A 7,880-nucleotide genomic window follows, 5' to 3' on the forward strand; every position below is an offset into this window, starting at 1 on the left:
CCAACTCAATATATTCAATCAACATTCAAGGTCATGTATAAAAATTAAATTACACAAAAGTAAAGAGGTTAAGGTTAGAGAGATCAAACACAATGATTTTTATAGTGGTTCGGCTTAACTAGCCTATATCCACTCTCTCAAAGAACCCTCTTTGAGTCTTCTCTCCATTATTTGCTCTTTTAAAGGCAAGAGACCAAAAGCCCTTTACAACTTTTCAACACCAAGCTTTTACCAAGGTAGCTTGAACCCTTGACAAGTGCTATCTCAAGCACTTACTCTCTCTCAAGCTTCAATAGGTGCTTGTACAATCTCTCTTAAATGCAACTTAATGTTTTAACACTCACTCTTACTCAATACAAATCAAACTATAAAGAAGAGATGAGTTGATTTGCCAATGGTAGCTCAAAGACTTTAAAGCTCTTGAATGAAAGCAATAAATGAAAAATCAAAGTTGGAGTTCAAATGTAAGCTTTCATCAAGTATAAAATGGAGTAAAGAAGGTGTATTTATAGTCCCAAATCAATTTAGGCCGTTTGAAACCTTTTTGGAACGTTATACACACTGCTCTAGACAAAATGGCCTTTATTTTGTCTTTTTGTGCGAAGCTGAGCAACTCTGATCATTTAGCAAACTAATGAAATTTTGGCAACAGTAGTAAACTAGTTAGTAAACTAATGTTTTGGCAAACCCATTAGCAAACTAATATTTTAGCAAACCAGTTAGCAAACTAAGTCAACAGCTGTATGTCTCAACTTGTAATATTTAAAAAATCTGATTTAGACCTAAAAAAAAATGTTCCAGTAGTAGTATCCAAGGTCATGATTATAAAACAATTAGAATATAAAGTTTCATTTTTGAGCTCCATTCGACTAAACTTTCATCTATTCTTTTTACACAAGACTTAAGACTCAATTTCTAACTCTATGACTTTCATACCTTTACTTTAAGTCCTGGCTTACATGATTTTGTTCTTTCTCATCTTGGATTTGTCTTGAGATGCCTTTGAGTATTCTTCCTCTTTAGATGCAACTTCAAAGGTTCTTAATAAATAAGAGGAAGAGTCCACACATCAATTTAAAGTTGGGTTAGATAGATTCTATTTGAGTTTTGTTATCATCAAAATCAAAGCTCATTTTGAGCTACACAAGGTCAACAATCTCCCCCTTTTTGATAATGACAAAACTCAATTGAATCAACAATTAAGAATCAATAGAAATGAGCGAAAGTTTATGTATATCCAAGCAAATTAGTATGCAAAAAAAATGCTCCCCCTAAATATATGCACATAATTTCCAAGACATTTATCAGCTATACAAAAGCTCCCCCTGAATTTATGCTACAAAGCATGTTCATAAGATATTCACAATATTCTCTACAAAGCAAAAAATGAAATGCACATAAACATACTTCCATTTGTCAAAGTATATAAACACATATCCATCCTATGCACATAAACATACTTCCATTTGTCAAAGTATAAACACAAGTATAAACATACTTCCATTTATCAAAGTATAAATACAAGTATAAACACATATCCATCCTATTCTCCCCCTTTTTGTCATCATTCAAAAAGGAAACAGGAGAAAATAACCCAAAAAGAATCAAGTTAGCCCAAACTTAAACGCAGTAAGGTAAACAGTAGCAAACTAAAAAGGCAGTCAACAATAGTAGTAAACAGACTAGTAAACTAAAAATGCAGATAGGAAACTAAAAATCCAGATTATGTGCTAATCATTAAGTCTTTTGCTCCTGCGAGTGGCTTTAGAAGGCACCATCTTCTTCCTGGTGGGTTTAGCAGCAGGTGGCTGAGAACCTTGGTCAGCCAACTGGTCATGCTTCTGTGCTTCATCTTCATCAGATGGTGGTTGAAGGGCAGCAGCTAGGGACTGGTATGGATTTGACACAGTAGACTTAGATCTTTTTCTACCTTTCTTGCTGGAGGTGCAGTAGCTGCAGATAGTTGAGATGGAGCACTCTCTTGGTGATCCTTTAGAGAGGCTTCCTTCTGCTGTGTAGAGGCAGCTGCAGGTTCTAGAAGTGGTTCACTCTGAGGTTCAACAGCTAGCTCACTTTCAGGTTCTACAACCTTTTCACTACCATGCTCAATAGGGACATCAGTTGCATAACCAACTTCAGGTTCAACAACCTATTCACTAGCGTGTTCAACAGGGGCTTTATCTGTAGGTTTAATTTCATATTCAACCACGTGTCCACTTTCATGTGCCACAGCAGCTGGAGACTCACCAAGCTTAGTACCTTCACCCCTATCAGTACCATGAGCAGAGACTTGAGTAGTAGGAGAAGAGGCACCATTTGTAGGTACAGCATTCTCAACTTTGGTTGAAAAACCAGTTTCCTTTGCCTGCTAAAGACCTACAATCATTTTCTTTAATTCCTCATTTTGAGTAAGCAAGTGACTCACTTTGTAGTCAACCACATCCACAAATCTTCTCAGCAGATCAATAGATTGATGGGTTGTACTAAATTGCTCATTAATAGCAGTTTTTAGCCCTTGAAGCTCACTCATAAATTCATTTGTAGAATTTGAACCAACCTTAGCTGAGGAAGAACCACCTTTTTCAAACCGTTTCTTTCTTCCATCAGTATCAAAGTGAATTTCCCTAAGCACAATCAAATCTATCCTAGAACTTTCCTTAGAGACATTTACATCCAACTCTTTAAACAAAGAAGCCAAGAGATGTGCATAAGGCAATTTTCCAATCCCATAAGCTTTACACATATTCTTGGAAACCAGATAAGCTAAATTCATCCTTACTTTATTAACAATATGCCACATGATACACATATCTAGGTAACTCAAATAGCCATAGCTGCTAGACTTAGGACAGAAAATGTAGTTCACCATACTGTGAATGATTTTAATATGTTGAAAAGCTTTTGTGCTAGTGGACTTTTCACTGGTGGCAGTGTTGGCAGGAAAGACTTCATTTTCAAACTCAGCCAAGTTAAAGCTTGGAACCGTAGCAACATCTCTATGAGTAGAGATTTTATTTCCATCATTAGGTAATTGCAAAGCCTTAGCAATCATCTCAACAGAAATAACATACGCACTATCATTCAAAACAACTTCAAATTTGTCTTCGTCATCAACTGTTCTTAGAGTTCTATAAAAGTTTTGAACCAGTCTAGGGTAATAAGCATTTGTACACTCACAAACAGTCATCCGTTCTTGAAACTCAAAAAGTTCTTTGAATTGAAAATTTACCTGACCAAAGTAATCCCATTTGATGAATTTACAATCAAGTAGCGCTTTATCAACAAAACCCGAAGATTGGGCAGCACCCTTTTTGTGTTGGGTATCAATCCCTCGCATTTTTCTCCTCTTTTTCTTTTCTGGTGCTGATACAGCGGGTTCAACAACCTTAAATGGGTCAGAGGATGCACTAGTTGATTCAGGTTCAGGTGAGTTCTTCTTTTCTTTCAATTTCTGCCATAATGCGGCGACAGGGAGATCGTCAGATGCTGATGAGGATGACGAAGCAGTAGCAGTGGCAGGGGTTTTGCGTTTAGTGCAAGCCATCGATGGGAAATGAAGACTAAAAAGAATGGTGAAATCTAAAAATGGCTTTTCGGTGCAGTGATGAATGAAGGAGAAAAAAAAAATGAGAGAGATAAGCAGTCTGATGAAAATGGGTTAGATTTGCCGAAAAAAAAAAAAATTTGGAGTTGTAATGCCGTAAGCCAATACAGAGGAGAGAGGAAAAATGGGTGACGGTTTCATGTAGCAGAGGTTTAAGTTTCATGAGTCCCGCGCTTTTCTATGCTAGTGTACTTCATCTGAACTTATTTCCCCTTTTTTTTTATTTCAAATATGTCTATCTATCTTTATATGCACACACACACACACACACACACACACACACACATATATATATATATATATATATATATATATATATATGTCTGACATAGCACTGAGAATGTGATACCAAATGTAAATAGGTAAGTGCATTGTTTGAAGTGCAGAGAGTTTCAAGCATAATCACTTTTTAGTTTGAAATTTGAACAGTACATGATACAGCAAACTAATTTTAGTCACATAACATTAGCATACAAATTAGTAAACTAATTTCTCGAGTACACAAATAAGTTAGCTAATGTTCTTTAGAGTTTTCTCAGCAAACTTATATCACACATTGGATACACATTGGATAAAATGCAGATATATTAAATTACTTTAAATTTCAAGCAAGTGGTTCACCCATACCAATTTCCCTTCTAATTTTATAAAAGGTTTCCTCATTAAGTGGTTTTGTAAAAATATCAGCAAGTTGATTTTCAGAGGCAACAAATTCCATTTTGATATTTCCATTTTGAACATGATCTCTAATAAAATGATGTCTGATCTCAATATGTTTTGTTCTTGAATGTTAAACTGGATTTTTGATCAAGTTTATGGCACTTGTGTTGTCACACCTAATTGGAACAAGATTATATTTTAAACCAAAATCTTCTAATTGTTGTTTCATCCATAAAATTTGAGCAACACAACTACCAGTAGCTATATATTCTGCCTCAGCTGTAGATAAAGCTACTGAAGTTTGTTTCTTACTATGCCAAGAAACTAGTGCAAGACCAAGAAATTGATAAGTACCTGAAGTACTTTTTCTATCCAATCTACTTCCAGCAAAATCGGAATCACTATAACCAACAAGATTAAATGATTTACATTTTGGATACCATACACCAATTGAGTATGTGCCAATGAGGTATCTAAAGATCCTTTTAACTGCACTTAGATGGGATTCTTTTGGACATGATTGAAATCTTGCACACAAACAAACACTAAAGTGTATGTCTGGTATAAATGCAGTAAGGTACAAAAGAGAGCCAATCATATCTCTATAAAGCTTTGTATCTACTTCTTTACCTTTTTCATCATTGTCCATTTTAATTGTTGAACTCATAGGAGTGCCTATGCTCTTCAAATCTTCCATTTTAAATTTCTTTAGCATATCCTTGATGTACTTTGATTGATTTATGAAGATGCCATCTTTCATTTGCTTAATTTGAAGCCCAAGGAAGAATGTGAGCTCACTCATCATGCTCATTTCAAATTCATTCTGTATAATCTTAGAAAATTTCTTGCAAAGAGATTCGTTAGTAGCACCAAAAATTATATCATCAACATAAATTTGCACAATGAGCATATCATTATGATGCTTCTTAACAAAAAATGTTGTGTCCACTTTGCCTCTTTGGAAATCATTTTGCAAAAGGAATTTACTAATTCATACCATGCTCTAGGAGCTTGTTTTAAACCATATAAAGCTTTAGTAAGTTTACAAACATGATTTGGATGCTCATGATTTTCAAAGCCTGGAGGTTGTGCAACGTACACTTCCTCATCAATATAACCATTTAAAAATGCACTCTTGACATCCATTTGATAAAGCATAAAGTCCTTGTAACATGCAAAGGCACACAACATTCTAATAGCTTCAATTCTAGCAACCGGAGCAAAGGTTTTATCAAAATCAATCCCTTCCTCTTGGTTGTAGCCTTGAGCCACTAGTCTAGCTTTGTTTCTAACAACAATGCCTTTTTCATCGATTTTGTTTCTAAAAACCCATTTAGTACCAATAATTGAAAGATCTTTTGGTTTAGGCACTAAATTCCAAACTTTATTCCTCTTAAATTGATTTACTTGCATGGCAAGAATCCAACTTTCATCATTTTGAGCATCTTCAAAACATTTAGGTTCAATTTGTGAAACAAAAGCAACATTACCAAAATATCTTCTCAATTGTGCTCTATTCATCATCCTTTGAGATGGATCATCAATAATGTCTTCTTGGGGATGATTTCTATGGAATCTCCATTCTTTAGGTAAATCTTCATATTGGGGCTCATTTACTTGTAATTCTTCCAAATTTGGCATTTCTTCATTGATTTGATCATCATTGGCATTATGGACATCTATTGTGGTATCTCCTTGAGTTTCTTCATCTTTGTCATCAATTTGTTTCGTTTCTTGACTTGATATTATATTTTTTTTTCCAAATACCTGCTCATTATTATCATCACAAACATTTTTCCTTCTGATAGAAGGGTTAGTCTCATCAAACAAAACATGAATAGTTTCCTCAATAACTAAAGTTCTTCTATTGAACACTCTATAGGCTTTACTCTTTGTTGAATATCCAAGAAAGATTCCTTCATCGGATTTAGCATCAAATTTCTTTAAGTTATCCTTCTTGTTATTTAAAATATAGCACTTACAACCAAATGCTTTGAAATATGAGATATTTGGTTTTCTTCCTTTCCACAGCTCATAAGGGGTCTTTTTCAAAATTGGTCAAATCAAAATTGTATTCAACACATAACAAGATGTATTAACAGCTTCAGCCCAAAAGTACTTTGGCAAATTATTTTCATTCAACATAGTTCTAGTCATTTCTTGCAAAGTCCTATTTTTCCTTTCTACAACCCCATTTTGTTGAGGTGTTCTAGGAGCTGAAAAATTATGACTGATTCCATGTTTATCACAATATCTCTCAAATAAATGATTTTCAAATTCAGTTCCATGGTCACTTCTTATAGATGTGATGCAAAATCCTTTTTCATTTTGAACCATTTTACTAAAAGAGGTGAATTTTTCAAAAGTCTCATCCTTGTGAGCAAGGAAGAATGTCCATGTATATCTTGAATAGTCATCAACAATAACTAAAGCATATGACTTCCCACCAAGACTAGTAGGAGATACGGGTCCAAATAAATCAAGATGAAGCAATTTTAATGGCCTTGTGGTAGACACAATATTTTTAGATTTAAAAGATGCTCTAGTATGCTTTCCTAGTGCACATGCTCTACATTGAAATTCATTTTCATAATTAATCTTAGGAAGACTATTAACAAGTTCTTTCTTAGACAATTTTGAGAGTGTATGCATGCTTGCATGACCCAGTCTCTTATGCCACAAATAACTAGAGTTATCAAAAGATACTAGACATGTACCATGATTTGTTTCAAAATTATTCATGTCAAGCAAGTACACATTATTAGATCTATTGGCAATGAACAATGTGTCATTATCTAAGTTATTGATTGTACATAGAGAAGAAGTGAACTTTACCTCAAAACCTTTATCACAAAGTTGGCTTACACTTAGTAAGTTGCATTTCAATCCTTCAACAAGCGACACATCTTCAATACAGGGTTTGGTTCCAATTGTACCATTTCCAATTATTTTTCCTTTCCCTTTATCTCCAAATTTTACATGTCCTCCATCTTCCATTGTGATTTTTGAAAACTTGTCCTTTTCACCGATCATGTGCTTTAAGCAACCACTATCTATATACCATTTTTCGCTTTCCTTCATCCCTTTGAAACAAACCTGAAATTTAATCATTGAGCTTTAGGTATCCAAGCAACTTTGGGTCCTTGGGGGTTAGTGACTTTAGGTAAGGTTTCCTTTGGCACCCATACCTTTTTTACCTTAAGAAGATCCTTCCTAAGTGCACAAGAACTAATCATATGACCTCTTTTATTGCAATAATAACATGTGATATTGCGCAAAGAGGATGTAGATGCTTTAATGAAATAATTCTTGTATTTGCCATAGTTCATGAAACCATCAAAACCAATTCCATATTTTTCATTTGAAATTCTTTGGTTTCCAAGAAGTACATCTAGAGTTTCTTTTTCTTTTGTAAATTTTGCCAAAATCATTTGTCAAAGATTCTATTTTAGCTTCAAGAACTTTATTTTTCTCAATGATCATTTCACAAGTTTCTTTTGAGATTTTCAACTCTAAATCTAGTTCTTTAAACAAGGCAATTTGTCCTTTATAAAATTCATTTTCTTTATACACATTGGACATGGCAATATTTTGTGATCTCAATGATTCAATTTCT

The sequence above is a fragment of the Hevea brasiliensis genome, chromosome 12 (assembly GCF_030052815.1).
Source record: "Hevea brasiliensis isolate MT/VB/25A 57/8 chromosome 12, ASM3005281v1, whole genome shotgun sequence".
Taxonomy (NCBI): domain Eukaryota; kingdom Viridiplantae; phylum Streptophyta; class Magnoliopsida; order Malpighiales; family Euphorbiaceae; genus Hevea; species Hevea brasiliensis.